The sequence below is a fragment of the Epinephelus fuscoguttatus genome, linkage group LG4 (assembly GCF_011397635.1).
Source record: "Epinephelus fuscoguttatus linkage group LG4, E.fuscoguttatus.final_Chr_v1".
In the NCBI taxonomy this organism is placed as follows: domain Eukaryota; kingdom Metazoa; phylum Chordata; class Actinopteri; order Perciformes; family Serranidae; genus Epinephelus; species Epinephelus fuscoguttatus.
In genome coordinates, this window is record NC_064755.1 from 42,288,723 (window position 1) to 42,306,634 (window position 17,912).

At 40.8% G+C, this 17,912-nt stretch overlaps 1 long non-coding RNA gene across 1 annotated transcript in view; it reads right to left on the reverse strand.

The window, feature by feature from the left end:
• The window catches only part of LOC125886772 (uncharacterized), a 65,527-nt gene extending 48,489 nt beyond the window's left edge, over window positions 1–17,038 (reverse strand). The window contains exons 1-2 of the long non-coding RNA XR_007449092.1: window positions 16,756–17,038; window positions 15,087–15,260 (exon numbers count right to left, since the gene is read on the reverse strand). This is a non-coding gene — a long non-coding RNA (uncharacterized LOC125886772). The remainder of the gene's footprint in view (window positions 1–15,086; window positions 15,261–16,755) is intronic.
• Between the last annotated feature and the right edge of the window lie 874 nt (window positions 17,039–17,912).

Here is a 17,912-nt window from a genome sequence, read left to right on the forward strand (position 1 = left end):
AACAGACATAAAACAACAAGATCGTTTGACTAAAGTATCAAATCCAGCTCAGTAACAACTGTCACGGTTCACAGACAGTTGTTTTAACCCCAGTCACACATTATTAGCTTAAGCATGTTTACATTGCATAAATTAGCCTAGCAGCTAGGGGACCTTTGTCCTCTACTTGTAGCTCAACAAATGACATGTTTACATGACAGAACAGCTCAGTTAAATTTCAGCCTGCGTGCACGTTTTTTCAGCCGAACGTTGTTAAAACAGCAGCTGATGTTGCTGCAGTGAGAAGTTAGCGGAGTAAGACGCCGTCCAGGCAGGTAACGTTGTTTGTTTACATGTGTTCTGTCTGTATTTTCTCCAAAATCATAACATTTCCACACTGCTGATTTATTCCTAACTACATAATGTTATCCTCATCGTCTTTCTCTTTGCTGCTTCTGTTTAATGGTGACAGAGACTTTCAAAATAAAAGCGCATCCTGAATGTGATGATATAGATCAATGTTTTCACTTTGCATCAATGATAATGATAATGGCAAGGCAAGGCAAGGCAAGTTTATTTGTAGAGCACAGTACACAAAGTAATTCAAAGTGCTTTACAGAACAAGAAAATCCATTAAAATCACAATACAAAATAAAAACATAAATAATTATTATAAAATGAACTTTAAGAGAGAAGAGTGCAGATAAGATCCTTTCAGTCATATGCACAGTGAAATAGAGCTGTTTTGAGCCTAGATTTGAACATTGTCAGAGTAGAGGCCTGTCTCACATCTTCAGAAAGACTGTTCCAGATTTTAGCTGCATAAAACTGGAATCCTGATTCCCCATGTTTAGTCCTGACTCTGGGCACCAGCATGAGGCCGGTCCCTGAGGTGGTTCATATGGCACTAACATGTCAGAGATGTACTTTGGTGCTAGGCCGTGGAGAGACTTGTACACAAGCAGAGCTGCTTTAAAGTCTATTCTCTGAGCCACAGGAAGCCAGTGTAGAGACCTGAGCACAGGACTAATGTGCTCGTACTTCCTGGTTCTGGTCAGGACCCGAGCAGCAGCATTCTGGATGTACTGCAGCTGTCTTACGGCCCGTTTGGAGAGGCCAGTGAGCAGGCCGTTACAGTAGTCTAACCTACTAGAGACAAATGCATGGATAAATCTCTCCAAGTCAGGTTTAGACACTATACCTTTGATTTTGGCAATGTTTTTTAGATGATAAAATGGTTATGGATCACTGATCACTGAATTGATATATCAAACCAGATCCATGGATCGTTACATGTCTATTAGTCAGTAACATTAAAGGCGCTGTATGTAAGAATGTGGCCAAAACGGTTACTGCACTCAAATTCAAAATACTGCCGCGAGTCCTGCCGTGGCAGGGCCACATCACCGCGTCCTTGATCTTCAGTTTTCCAGTGGACCGTTTGAGCAAGTCCGGCTTCTCTGCTGCTAACACTGCTGCCGGGATACAGCGGAGGAGGAGCCGGCTGCTAATGCTATGTACCGGGACACTGCTAATGCTGCTTGCCGTGCTGCTGTAGCTCAGTCATAATTGTAACTGATGCTGAGACTCTACTGACTGCGTGACTGGTAGATGGCGGTGGGTGGCGCAACAGGCCAAAACACAAATTCCAAACATAAACGTGATTTGTGGACCGTAAAAAATTTTTTTTAAATGAGAATATTCTGGCTGTACTATTGTTGTCGGTGAGATCAGTATGTTATGTGTGAACATTATTCCTTAGTCTCTGTGACATATTAGGAGGATTTTCCGACTATTTGCTTTAGATTTCTTACATATAGCTCATTTAAATTGCTAACTTACCATCAGCATTAGATAAGTCGACTACCCATACAGCTACTGTAGCTAACATTACATGGTGAATTCAGTCGTGTGGGAGCCAAGCGATGTTATTGGTGGTCAAAACAATCAAACTAACTAGAATCACCGCCCAGTAACTGTATGACTCCGCCCACTAGTCCAGTGTCTCTGACAGTCTCCATCCATGTCAGTGAAACATGGATGCTTCACACACAGAAGATCTATACAATCAGCACAGTTTCAAGATTAGAGTCACCGATTCAGTATCTGACCAAACGTCTGCCCTCCTGTTCCTGAGATATGATATTAAAACATGATGATGTCACACATGATGATATGGCTATCGCCAGTGCTGAGGCATAAAAATGACTTAAATATTAATTTGGAGCAGATTATGTGAAGGTCATATATTCTAATCCTCACTTCCTGTGGGCTACAGCAACACTAAACCCCTGAGCTTGCCTGAGAAGGACTAAATGCACAAAGCTGCTATTTTTAAATATCCCATGGAGAGAGACTTCTGAAAATGTGGGCGTGCAGCCTCGTTCTGTGGACGATAAACCAGGTGCAGACTTCCATCTGTGTCACCGCTGATGAGGAAATACAGCGAGTGCTGGACGGAGCAATGAGTGACAACAACCCCGCCCACATTTAAGAGGACTGTCTGAACAGGCCGAGGGTCTAGGTACCATGTCTGAAGGGTCACTGTTGGTTCCAGAGGTACTGGACTGAAAGGGTTTGGAGGAAACGGGGCTATAAAATGACACGTTTATAACTACAAAGGGTACTCATCTGCAGAGATTGCCGTGTTGCACTGCCATGTTTCTACAGTATCCAAGAATAAACCAAACACTGGCTCTAGATAGGGACATTTGCCCCTCTGCAATGAGAGCGGTGGAAAACCAGTTTTGTTTTATTTTTTTTTTGTTTTTTTACAGGACACAGCTTTATTCAGTGTTTTTAAATCAGATGGTCTGTTTGTTTCCGAGAGGAAGACACCTCTGCAGATAATTCAGCTCCAATGAAGGAATTGTAACCAGGAAGTTTCAGCTGGTTGCAAATCTGCAGTTGTCACCAGAAGCTGCCACTAAATGGACACACTGGACCTTTGAAGAGGAACTTTACACCAATCTGACAAAGAGGTTCTGGTTTAGTTATTCTGTTATCATCGTTGGGGCTTTTATCAAAATTTATGCTGATAAAAACTTTTCTGGCAGTTTCAAATATTACATTATGTGTAAACATGACTGAAAATCAAATTTATTAATGAACTACACTGTCTGTCTCGTATGTTCAAAGCTTACCAAAATTCTGCAGAGCGGCTGTGCGTGAAACCCTGAGCTGATGACACACACATGCCGTATCTGTGTACTGTATGCAAATCATGCCATGACTCTGTAGTTGGAGCTTCTAATGCATGACTGTTAGGAATGTTAAAACTGCCGAAGGGTGTCTGCCCATCACTCAACAACCGGAGCATCCTCCTCTCACACGGAAATGCTCCGGGCTCCTACTCTAACTTTGGGTGGTATATGGGACTTAAGAATTTCAATCATCAACAGCTTTATGCTCCTGACATGTTTTTTTTTTTTGTAGGAATGAAATAAATTAAATGTTTGATTCAGACGGAGCTGCCCCAGTCTGACAGGATCACGTGACTTAAAGGATAATGGACTGACGAGCGTGGCCTAGATATGCAGGATCACTCTCCTCTCCTCTCAGTAATTACTCTCTGTGTGCCCCTGATGAAGAATACAACACGGCTCAGATTAAATCTGCAGTTGCACCTTGCAGCTCTCTGATACAAGTGTGTGAGCGGATGGCAGAAATTCCTGAGAGACAATAAATATGCAAAGTTTATGGACTTTTTATTAACTGGGGGGAAATATTTGTCTGAGATGTTATCAACAACAGGCGGCTGTGTGGCTTTTAAGTCTGTGCACGTCTAATGGAGAGCCTGAAGCTATTCAACAAACACCGACAATTACTGGCGTCTTTTCAAAGTCACTGTCTCTGCTTTGTCTCAATGGAGAAGACTGAAGGAGGGGAGGAACAGAGCTGAAGGTGGAACACAACTCTGGCACAACTTCACTGCTTCTGATAAATCCCATAATAGTAACAAATTCCTGGTGAGTAAAATCACAGACATGAGTGCTTCACCTGGGTTAAAACTATTAATTTAAGGGCACAAATGACTACTTTGTAAGACAAATGCTGACACTGAGAAGCAGAAAATGGTCAGTTTTCCCCTAAGAATAATGGAATAATGGAAAAGACAATATTCCTACTAAACCGTTTACATGAATATTCCACTAACTTTGCTGCTTAACATGCCCAAACATGTCATTGACATAGTCAAAATACAGAACAGGAGCACGGCTGGAGCTGCTTGTCATTTTGCATCCAAACAGGATGTTTTCACCTGCGGCGACTTGTTGGTTCGTGTGAACACACGTCAAATTTGCATATATCAAAAACCTGTTGTCCACGTCTTTCGTGATGTTTTAAAGTAAACGTGTCAACTTCCAACCAGAAATCTGGGCTTTTCATACGTCTCTACACCAGCCTGAAAAACTGCTGGCGAGTTGGTTTGTGTACAGCGGACAGAATTGACCGTAAACGCACAAGAGGCCATGTGTTGAAAACTGTGGCAACAACCCCAATGGAGACAATTCAGAATGTACTGCATAAATGTAGGGCTGCTCTGGAGAATTTTCCTAGTGGACCAATAGTCATCATCAGGGTCCATCAGTGGACTAGTCTCCTGCATGTTTCTGATATGAATGTAATGATTACATGATATATTTTGGTGGTTTGAGTTGAAGGTGTGAGAAAGAATAGTATCAGTAACATTGTTAACACTGTGCTACATTACAGAGAAATACAAAACCGTACTAATGAACCTTCATTAATATAGGCCTATATTTTATCTCCAAGTGCACGTCACACACTGAGCGAGCCGCCTGTTAATGACGCTGTGGGCTAATGGGCATGTAGCTACTTCCATGTTTCAGATGATACGTCATGTTTGTAGTCGACCAATGAAGATGAGTTTACATATCACCTTGGGTTCGTCCTTCACCTTCTCAAAATGATCCCACACTTTGGATTGCTAAATTCAGAAAAAGGCCTATTCGGAATATTTAAAACAGGACGTGCTGATTACCTGCATCATATTCAGAACACTGTCATATCTGGAATGATAGTAGAATATTACTGTGCATGTAAACATGGCTGCTGATTCATGTCCAGATAAGACAATCTACCTCAGAAACCTTTAAGGCTGTGTGGACTTGGAGGCCCAGCAGGAATCTGAGCTCTAACCCAGCATCTTTCAGCCTGAACTACAGCACATATCATTTCTTCACTGCTGCACCTCTCACAGAGACCGACACTGCTCTGCACCACGGAGCACTGAAACCAGTTCAACCACTGCTTCAGTATAAACAGTTTACACAAAGTAATTAAATAAGTTATGTAATGTAAGTAATGTCTTTATTAAATTAAAATAGTTAAAAGATTAGTTGTTTTTTTGAGAATCTTCTGACTTTGAGAAATTCTTTTTCTTTTTATCTTTGATTATTGTAACTATATTTACCCGTCAGAGCAGCAAAGCATGCTACTGCAAAACACAAATGAGAGATCACATAACTTTATGTAGCATGGCGTTTTAGCCCTTTGAAATGGTTTCTAGTCGATGCTACAATAAACTTTAAAATTCTACTTATTAATTTTAAAGTACACAGTTTGCACTAGTGTTAACCAAAATATCAATTTATTAATACGTATTGATCCTTCATATTTGAAATGGTTTCAATGCTCATTTTGCGCATCGATTCTACTGTCTCACTCTCTTTTCCTTCCAACAGCGAACTGACACACAGACCACTGAAGCTGTTGAAAATGTGCACTACCACAGGACAAATAGTTTTCATTATTATTGTAAATACGTTTTAATTAGGGACTGTTTTTTATGTATCAGAGAAAGGTGGTGGCTGGGGTGTGACTTCGTTTTTATTCTTATTTCGATCCTCCCCAAGTTCCAGGTATTTTTTCTTGAGCCTCCCTGAGTGACTGGTGGAAAATGCATGACCCTCCCTCCACCCTAAATTAGTTATTAGATTTTTTTAATCGTTGCCTTTTATTGAATCATTGCCTTGACTGGAGCGGAGAGGTCCAGCTGGAACAAAGACAACAGCCCCGAAGACCAGAAGTGAACAAAAATGTGTCCACATACTTTTGGCCATGAGGGGTCATATCTGCTCAATGTTAGATACAGAAACAAATGAAACCTTCTCTCCATACTCTACAGCCATCCATCCATTTTCACCCTCTTATCTGGGGCTGGGTCACGGCGGCTGCAAAGCACCCCAGACGTCCCTCTCCCCAGTGACACTTTCCAGCTCCTCCTGGGGGACACCAGGGTGTTCCCAGATCAGATGAGATATGTAATCCCTCCAGTGTGTTCTGGGTCTGCCCCGGGGCCTCCTACCAGTGGGACGTGCCTGGAACACCTCCAGCAGGAGGCGCCCAGGAGGATCCTGATCAGATGCCAAACCACTTCAAATGACCCCTTTCTACAGTGGCTCTACTCCGAGCTCCCTCAAGATGTCTGACTCCTTCCCCTATCTCTAAGGCTGAGCCCAGACACCCTACAGAGGAAACTCATTTCAGCCGCTTGTATCTGTGATCTCATTCTTTTGGTCACTACCCAGAGCTCATGACCATAGGTGAGGGCTGGGACGGCCTTCCGGCTCAGCTCCCTCTTCACCGTGACAGTCCGGCACAGCACCCGCATCACTGCAGAAGCCGCAATTCTGAGGTCCCCAAACCGGATCACTTCCTCCCCTGCTGCATCTTGAGATCCTGTCTATGAATATCACAAACAGGATCTCTACGTTCATGCCATTCATATTTGTGTCCGTTTTCTGAAAGCACACAGATACTGACTGAACAGAGCAGAACCACCGGAGATCATGGAGGCAGTGTGGTGTAGTTCAAGCGAGATACAACTGTAGGAGACGACGAACAAACGTCATTAATGGTGGAACAGAATAAAACAGTAATTCAGTAAAAAGAATTCTCCGTGCACATGTTGGGATGTATATAATGTCCTCACAGACCACCACCATCTTCAACTCTGCCTCCATTTAAAGGTGGAACATTACAACATCCTCCACCGTCACCTTGTTCGTTGTTGTGTGAAACTTTTGACTCCGCCCTTTTCGTGTCACCTATTGGCTGTATCCATGCCACCATGAAGTTTGCGTGGAAGTATGAGGGCAGTGACGTTTACAATGTTTGAAACAGACAAATCTATTTTCGTACATAAAGCAACAATAACTGAGCCTTAAGACTAAAGACGTGGTGTTTGCTGTCTCGTCCTGCAACGCCCAGAACAGCATGATTCAATTTCAACTTGCTTGACAGGAATAATTTTTATAAACTAATTTTTTTCTTTGCCTCGTCTGTTTTTAGCCTAATTCATTTCAAAACACATTTTTCAGGGGTTGTAAAATTATTGCAGGTATTTTATTGTTCTGGCGTGAGCTCTGTCTTATCTTTATTAATGTGAGGCAGAAGTAACCTTGATTAAATAATAATTATACTTATAAATGTTATCATAAGTATTCAAAGCTTTGTCATTTGAATTAATCAAAGTTTTGTTTGTCTCAATGTGTGATTGAGAAAACATCACAGGAAAATAATTGGATTGCAGCCACTGCGGGTGGACAAACAAAAAGAACTGCTGCCTACGGAGGTGTCGACAGGAAGTGAGAGGAAGAGGATTCGACACCCACGGTGTGTGACTGACAGAAGAACTGTCTGCATCGCAGAAATACCACAGAAATGAGCACTGAAGAAATGACACAATGTTCAGTGTGAGAAAATAATAAAGTGATGACAAGTTCAAGAGTTGATGAGTGATGAAATAAGAGGAACAGTCCTCTCAGGATGATTTATAGCAGGTGATTAAGAGGAGTTTATCGTTTGTATGGAGGCTGCTTATTCAAGTTCAGAGTGGGAATCTCTCCACACCTCACGATTAGATTCAAAGGGTTACCATGCAAATTTAAAACAACTTTTGTGCATCAAAATTTCGATTTCTATACATGAGTATTTTTCCTCACTGTGTGACTACTTGCTATTCTTAAAACACAGCGTATTTGTAATTATCCATTATCTAAAATAAATGGAAGTACTTCCATTATCTGATACAACAGCAGTAACAAACAGAAGAGTTGCGTCACCTGGAAGGTTTTATTTGCCAACACATTTACTGTTACTGTTCCTATTATTTATCTCATGGAAGCTCTGATATCACTTGTTTGATTGTTCTTTGTTTGGCAGCAAATAGCTGATAGTTTTTTCTCCACGTGGAAACAGGAAATAGTTTCTCATGTTTGTTGTGTTCCCAAAATATTTTACAAAATAATACACAACTTGAGTTTATCACAGAAGTCAAAGTGTTTCCATACACTTTAAGCCAGGGGGCAGCGGTCAGGTTGTATCTATCACGCAGTCAGTCATCACCAGAACTCAAGAAGTAGCCTCACTTAGTATGTCAACACAATGCCCATTTACATCTGTTACATTTCACCGATTTTTAATTTCCGAATATTACCTTTTCTGCATCGACACATAAATCTTTCAGGAGAGAATCACAATGCATCTTAAGTCCAGTTCAGACCAAAGATTGCGCGAGACAAAACCATTTTCGAACGTTGCAGAGAAAAGTGTCAACGGTGTGAACTGGCCGGTCTGAGCTCGACTCAAGCCGGCTGATGGTGTCACCTGACACTCAGCTGGTCAAATGGCTGGCGGCTGGTTTTAAAGCACGCAAAGCAGCAAGTTTCAACAGCCAATCAGCTTTCAGTGAAGTCCGCTGATCAAGTCAAAGACAGATCAGCAGTACAGAGAGTTGTTGACTAGAGATGATACACCGTCTCATGGTGGTCACTTCCTGTGAACCAGCAGCTTTTTACAACGATGCAGAACGGAGCGTTGACAGTAGTTCCTGTTACAACTCGTCTCGTTGCGAATCTTTGTTTGAACTGAGCTTTAGAATAAATTTTTATATTTAAAACTGATCCAAAACATTCTGCTCATGTTCCAAACACTTCCCAAGCCTGGAAAACAGTTTCTGTAATTTCATAACCTTTCCAGGAATTTCACGACTGTGGGAACTCTGTACCTTTAACCACATCCAATTCAAGCCTGACCTGACACTGCTAACACAAACCTGCTCAGGTCGCTGCAGGTTAGAGGATCAAACTCAAAGTAGCTGGCTGGCAGTCGGCCATCCAGTTTCCCAGCAACCATCAAACAGTAGTTCTGCTTGAACAGTGAAAGGCCACTGTTGTTTATTTACTCGGCCTGCTCCCTCTGACCCTGGCGCGTTGGCAGCACATCGATGAGTCGCACCGCAAACAAGGCAGATCAGCTTATTTTGGGAGGGCAGACAATACATCACTCAGTTGTCAGTGAAGCCCACCAACCAAAAGGACCTGTAAGATCTTGTGCTAACACACATCGTGTTGTCCTCTTTAAAGCTGAGTTTGCCACCTGGGTGCTCGGCTCCGTCTGACCAGAGGTGGTAGACTTCACACCGAAACGCAAAGACAAAGATCTCTGAACATGCTGTGAGAGACCAGACCTACAGCAGGACTCCTGCACATCCTAAATGATGGCTCAAAGAATAAAAAGTTTTCATTCATTTATTACATTTTTTATTTAGTTTTTTCTTCATTACTCTACTATTTACTTTTATTTCTTGTTATCTTATCAAAACTATTTTTTATATTCATATAAGCAAGAACATGCCTGGGGTCTGTTTCATGGAACCAAGATAGCAGATAAAGATAAAGCTGGGATTTCCCAGTTAATCTCACTGAATCTTGCCGTGACGTTGTTTTCACAAAAGCAACACCACATACTTTACCATGGAAATTCTTTCTGCGCAGCTACCCTGCACCAGCCCAGGCAAAGAGCCAGGCTTAATTAAATTAATTCAGCTTTTTTAAGTCCTGTTTCCTGTGCCGTCACCACCTGAGGGCCAGACAGGGCCTGTAACATCACCATTGCCTTCATTGTGTTTTATTATTCATTGTGTTGCATTACCTGTCTCAGGAATAAAAGATGGACTGGGACAGAAGTCGACAACCTTTACCTTCAAAAGAGTCATTATTTTTTTTAAAAAAATCTGTGTGGAGACACAAAACATATCTGAGCCTTGCAATGAAGGTAACATAGCCTTTTTTTTTACTCTGTATATAGGGTTCACATTTTTACAGTTGGAGAATGTACGAATTTCTTTTGGCCTGTAAGAGATAGATTGAAATTAATAATAATATATATTTTTTTTTTGGTCAAAGTCACAGAGAGCTAATGGAGAGGGGCTAAAGTGCCACATGTGGTTCCAGAGCCACAGATTGACGACCCCAGGTCTATACTAACATTGCTATAATAGTTAATGTACATTTTTAGGTTACTTGAGCATTCAGTCGGTCCGCTACAATCTGCATGCTTCTTCTCACCGTTTTATTACAACTGCCGTGTGCGTTTGCTTCTTTGTAAGCTCCCATTATTTGCTGTTGCTCGCTGAGTGTTAAGTATTCAGCACTGTTCTGTTTCAACATCAGTAAATCTGTGATCGACCTCATGTTCTGTAGAAGAAAGCCATGAATGCACAGTTAGCCAAATTACTTGCACCTGGCTTCACCTAGTCGCACCTCCCTCCTCAGCCTGGATAAGCCAATGTTAAACAGACAAAGCCAGGACGCACAGACAAGACGAGGACAAGCCTTGCTATATCCATTATCCTGGATTTCTGAGCTTTAGTGAAATAGGCCTCTGCTCAAAAGCACTTAATATTGATTGAGTAACTTTGGGTTTTGGAGCGTAGGTCCAACAAAACAAACAGTTTAAAGATATTATGAGTTAATCTCTGGAAAAATCATAATGGGCATTTTTCACTGTTGTAAAAAAACAAATCAGCATACAATGAAAATAAGTTGGTTGCAGCCCTGAGGATGTACTGACACTGATGATCAGATAACAGCAGAGAAAAGAACAAGGATATCTGTGCAGCGCAGAGAAAAGCACATTCATCAGAATTCAACACGCACATAGGTGTGTATGAACTGTTCCTGCATAAAGACAACTGAAGATGAAGAAGATTGTGACAATCAAAGACAAAGATGCTCACAGCTAAACACTGAGCTGTTATTATACATTTTCTTGCAGATGTCAGCAGAATCCCACCGGAGCGTCTTCAAAGAGTATCCACTGAGACGATACTAACGGAGGTGCACGCCCGCAGACACTTGATTTATAACAAGCACTTTCTTGGGAAAATATTAATGATGTGAACGAAACACAGAGTCAGACAAGTTTTCCTCTCACTCTTTCATCTTACAGTACGTGATGACAGGTGAGAGTTTCATATTCATGCTTCTGTTACCTCCTCAGTCACACAGTGAAGATGGCCTCATGTATGTCAGCACTTTGACACAACATCTGCCTCGAGTCCTGGAGGGAAATGCGCACTATGCACAGTGTAATGTCAGTGAACACACATGGTGCCCAACAGTCTGTGTCTGAATCACATGAAACCATTTAACTGCAACATGCCACAGTTTCAGACAGATTTATTTTTTACCAAATGCTAATAATAAAGGCCGTCTGCAAAGACATTTACTACAGATGGAGACACTGATAAGATGATATCAAAACACAACAACAGGACTTTCTCTTGTCTAAGAGATAAGTACTTCCTCTATTCGAGACAAGACTGAGCATTGTTCTGCTTTCTGTAAACTCAGCATTTTGTGTCTGCTACCGCTCTTCTATCTTTATGATTGTTAAAGGGGATGATCTTTCTATATCAGCACACCTCACAGTGTAGTGCACCAACTAGACTTTATCATAGCTACTTGTCATGTAGTAAAAAACAGAGACGCTGTTTAAATCATGATCCTGCTGAGTATATTTGTATTTACACTGAGGAGCCTGGGGAAATCTCCAAAGGGCTGTTTGAGTGTTTAGAAAAGGTTTTAGCATTTGAATGTGGTTTAGATAAACAGTATTAATGTGGCTGGTGTTAAGAATTTAAATGGTTATAAAAAGGTGCAATAATGAAATGAAGGGACAGAGTTGTTTCATCTTTCAGCCGACATCGGAGACAGTAATGGCACCAAAACAATTTCTGTATCAATGGGACAGCCAGCAGGACGGGATCATGAGCAGCAAAAGTGTGATGTTTTGACAACGTGTTATGTGTGCAACCCACCATGAGAGATTTAAAAAGTAGCTGATAGCAATTAGCAGCTAACTCAAAGAAGAACAGCGGGCGAAAATAGTGAAAATGAGGTGCAGGAGCTCCTTACTCTCTGAGCAGAGGACGAGATCAGCCGCCATATAACAGGAACCGTAAATTATTGTTATATGTTATGCCATTGTTAATTGTTTAGAAAACGCTGCTGACACGTTTGTTACATGTCACACTCGAAGCTGACGCTGTTATGTTACATGTCAAATCTGTCACGCCTCTTTTGATTGCCTGATGCCAGCATGCTGTCTGAAATAACACACTGGAGCGACATGAAGCTGCTGTTGTTTGGTTCTGTGTAAAATGCAAAGGTGGCATCATGACAGGAATTTGTAGCTAAATTTGATACGATTCAGGGGCCTGTGATCAATATGAGACAATATTATCTGCCCATTTAACACAGTCTGTCACAGAGGAAGCCGCCACCCCTTCAGCACATGAGATAAGTTCATCTTCAGGACTTTTTGTCAGAGAGACCTTTCTGAGAGAAATGTTTTCATTTCAACCCAAACAATCATCTGTTTCTGAACATTTCAGGACTATGTGTCTTACCTGAAGATAAACTTCTCCAAACAGACATGAAACAACAAGATCCTTTACCAACAGTATGAAACCCAGCTCAGTAACAACTGTCAGGGTTCACAGACAGAACATTTGATTTTCACTAGTCACACATTATTAGCTTAAGCGTGTTTACATTAGCCTAGCGGCTAGCAGACTTTTTTCCTTTTCTCATATCTTAACAAATGACATGTAACGTCAATATTTTTCTTCCTTACTGTTGTTTTAAGTCTCCCCGTCTCCCGACAGAACAGCTCGATTGGATTTCAGCCTACATGCACGGTTTTTCATATGGACATTGTTGAAGCTGTTGTTGCTGCAGTGAGAAGTTAGCAGAGTGAGACGCCATCCAGGGAACTAACATTACGTCGTGTTGTTTCTCCAAACAGCTTTGTTTACATCCAGCATGTGCTCTGTCTGTTGAATTGTATTTTCTCTGAAATCCAAAATAGTTCCTCACTGCTGATTTATCCCTGAGTAAATAACGTTATGGTCTTTGTCTTTCTCTCGGCTATTTGCCATCTGCCTGCTGCTGTTTGACAGTTACACAGAATTTCAAAATAAAAGCAAAAAATGATTATATAGGTCAATGTTTTCACTTTGCACCAACGATATTGGATCACTGATCATTTAATCGATATATAGATCCAGATCGATGAATCATTTCACCCCTACTAACGCCCAGATCACACAGAAAGTGTTTTAGCAGCTGAGTGCAGGTTTTTGTAATTGTTTTTAACGAGAATGAAGCTTTTTGCTCGCTGGTTTTGCGTTGCTACATGCGTCATGCTTCTGTGCTCTAGGCGCCTGGTGTTTTTGCTGGAGCGCTCTGAACTCCTCTGGTTGAAAAAACTTCAACTCAGAGCAGAAAAGTGCCCCATGTCATCTTCGCTTATTTCCCATTGTCCAATCAGATGATTTGAGAGGCGGGCCTTCTGTGGTGGTCACGACAACAAGTTTACAGTTGGTAAACAATGGAGGAGAAACTGGTGGTAGTGGTTGCTGGATACCCAGAGCTATACGACTTTACACACCACAGTTAGCACCATCTCAATAGAAAACAGCAGGCGTGGAAGCATAAAGCTGCAGTACTTGAAACGTCCATCATGGAGGAGAAGCTCCTGGACCAACTGGAGGTACTCCCCATGATCCAGCCTCTTTTTTAGGGTCTCATGTACCCACACAGATCTCTGTTTATCTGCTGACAGCCTCTCACCCTCAACCAGAGCTACAGACAGTACCCTCTGCCTCAACATGGCAGCAACTACACACTGATTACTGCAGGATAAATACAATAAAAACAGACCAATAAACTGTAGACTGATTAAACAGGAGGGTTAGGGTATGGAGGTGATGGGGTGGTTGCCTGGCAATTTTTTCCAGGCAATGCAGTGTGCCTCACATTCTGCAACCTACAAACGCCTCTCTGTGATCTGGGCCATGAATGAACTCACACAGTTTCCCTCTGGGAGCAATTACACTGTGCAGGTCTGCTGTTTCCTCAATCTATTAAAACTGACTTACATTCCCCCGTAGCACTTGATTAAGTCTGACAACTTCTGGTCCTTCTGAGCATTATTCCAGGAAGACCGGGCAGCGTATTAAAAGCTTCTTTGCCTGGTTCTTTTCTGACCTCAGGGACCAACATCTGTGAAATATTTTGTGAGCACAGGCCATACTAATTTTGGTTTCAAAACATAAATTTGTTTTATCTATTAGTTTATTTGTCAAGGTCAGGAGCAATGCTAAAACATTAACAGATTACGGCAACATGAAACTAATAACACAGATGTAGAGTGTAGGATTTCTGTCCCTGGTTCCTCTCATCAGTCCTTTCTACTTAAAAAGCTAATAACGTACATATGAAAGAACTAGCCTGAGGAGAAATTTATATGTAAAAGCCAAACAATGCAAAAGTCCTTAAATCAACTATTTGTTAGGGTTATTTTAGATTTTATTAATTGGGGTTGCATGAGGTACTTTTCTGTAAATGGTATATTACATACAGTAGATGTCAGTTGGCACGCCACCAGTTTGGACACAAATTTGCAAATCCTAGGCTCCTATGAGCTCCTCCTATGAGTACTCATCGCCTTCATCGGCTGTATTGGCTAGGTTTAGGCAAGAGGACTGGGATTGGTTAGGATAAGGGTAAAAATGTTAGGATAAGCCAGTCAGAGGCAGAGTAAGACAGAGTAAGGTAGGCCATGCCTTCGCCATCCCAGGACTTGCAAATTCAAGCTGTGGACATGGTCAGCAACTAAATGTATTTTAGCCATCTAATACCAGTTTAAGTGTACATTATATTGACAGTATTTTCACTGTTTTACCTTAGCATCTACGATTGGCTTGAGAGGCGCATTCACTGAGAACTTACCTCAGATTCCAGAGTTACTTTCTTATCCCGAAGCCTCCATAAGGAACCTGATCCCATTTGATTCGGCGGTGGGAGCCTCTTGCGACCGTCGACCCCAGCAGGATTCAAACCCTGGATCTTCCGCATGGAAGACGAGTGCTCTAACCATCATCAACCGCTGCCTCCAAGTGTAAGCTAAAGCAGAAAAAATATTCTAAATATAGCATACACTTACAAAGATATAGATCTTTTTAGGTAGCCAGAAAACATTTTGGCTGCAGCCCTGTCCACAGCAGGACATTGTTTAGCTTCTGCGCAGGCAGATATGATTCATCAAACATGATAGCAAAGCAACAAAATACATAAAATTCAACACAACAGAGACGTCAGATCGGTCGGACCACCATGTTTAAACTGAATATCTTTAAGTGTTACAGTTACGACTGAAAATGACAACAGAAATAAACAAGCTTGCCAATTTTACATATCGCTGCAGCTGTAATCAACTGCTAGTTTTCTACCTGGAAGTGATTATTATTAGCGCAACGATCTTTACGGTATAGTTGTGACATCACAAATTCACAGAAATCCTGACGGCTCTTTTAAAGACAGTTTCTGAGTACACACTGTGTGGACTAGTGTTGTCACGATACCAAAATCTTTGTTTCGGTACCAATACCAATATGGATTTCAATACTTTTCGATACTCTTTTCCTAAGGAAAAGTCCTTTTGGATACAAACCTTTAGAACAATAAATAGTAGGGGTGTAACCAAAAAAAACATGGTTCGGTAAGTACCTCAGTACGGACGTCACGGTTTGGTAACTCAAATGTTCCACCAAGTTTGTGTTGTCTCCCTTTGCGATTCAGACTTTCTCTTGCCTTTTTTCACGTGGGCCAGCTGCGAATGTTGATACAGGTGTTGTCATACACACCACTTGCGCAATCTGTGCTCCAATAGGAACAAGGAAGGCGTTTGTGTGCATAAATGAGTAAAATAAATTAACTAAATTAATGAACTGAATCAACTTCAAAGTACCAGTATTTTCCAAATGCAGTATAGTACCGTTTGGAATACTCTAGTTCCGCGGTACTATTTTAGTACCGGTATACCGTGCAACATTAGTGTGGACTGAGCATTTTGATACTTTCACGGTGTATCTATCGCACCAATATCTGCTCTCTTTTTACAGAGACATGAAAATCTGACTCTGCAGTATACAGGACCTTTAAAGGTTACTAATGCATGTGCGGTTTAACATGCATGACTTACACACCACTCTCATGTGTGGTTCATGTCATACACAGAAAATAAAAGGCCTACAATATTCAATAACCAGTTAAAAGTGATGGCACAGTCCAGCTTAGAGACAAAAGCCTTCAGACTTCAACATTACAACAACACATCATTGACAATAAACAGCTTCAATACTGAGAAAAGTAAAGTGTGTAAATGCGTTCAGACTGTGTCCCTGCTGACTGTGTGTAGAAACTGACAGAGCAGCTTTAAAACATACAGACAGGCCTGGACACACTTCAACATCTAACTGACCCCATAACATCAACCGATAAACAGCCAGGAAATAGACGGCGCCACAGCAGCATTTAGCCTCCAGCAAAGCCACAGGAGCCACAGACAAAGAGACAGACATGTTGGGTCACATTTGTCAGAAGGAAGAGACATTCTTACCTTAATTGAAGTGTAGTGATTGAAATCCACGTCATATAGTTTCCCAGGATAGTTGTTGTCTCCATCTTCCATGGCTGCTGCTAGCTAACGTTAGCTACTGTTAGCATCTCACAAAATCACTAACTTACAACTAATATCAAAGAAACACGATCTAATTCCGGTTATTTAGCTTCTACGACTTTATAAACGTTAGTTTGTTTTTGACAGTTTAACTCTGACTTAACTTCAAAGGTCTTCACGGAGGTAACAGTCTTCAGCTCGCATTAATTAATATTAATTTAATTAGTTTCACCTGAAGGAGACACCTGCTGACGTCACACGCAGTGACGTCGCAGACCAGAGGGGGCGCTGTTTTAAAAAATAAAACAAAATAAAATAAATATATAATAAAATAAAATAACAGGGAAAACACAGAGACTATATAAAAAAGTAAAACACAAAGATGACTGAGAAAATAAAATAAAATAATAACACAGGGAAAACACAAAGATGATTTACAAAAATAAAATTAAATAAAATAAGATTTTAAAAAAACAGGGATAAAGAAAGAAAGACAAGAAAAGTAAAGAATAAAAAAATAAAATTTAATTAATAACACAGGGAAAACACAGAGACCAAACACAGTTTTATACTAAGACGATAAAAACAATACATAAAATAAGATAAAATTTAACTAAATTAAATCAAATTCAATTAAATAAAAACTAAAACAGGGAAAACACAGAGCACAAATATATTTATAAATATATTTATAAATAAATTAAAGAAAAGAAAAGGAAAGAATAAAAAAATCTAATTTAATTAATAATGCAGAGAAAACAGAGACTACATAAAAAAGGAAAACACAAAGATGATTAAAAGAAAAATAAAATAAAGACAAAAGTACAATAACATAAAAGGCAATGCTCTGTGAGTTAAAAGCCAGAGAATAAACATGTGTTTGAGGACAGGCTTTAAAAACAGATGGTGTGCTCCCCTCCAGTTGGACATTCAGTCCCACTCTGACACCCCTGCTCACATGTTAACTGCCACATGTAGAAACTTGCACAAAGATATTATTGCGGTCTGGTTACTGCAAACTCTTTTAAAGAGAAAGAAAGAATTTTGCTTTAGGGTGAAATTTTGTGTCTGTCCAACTTGTCAGCTTAGTTTAGTGG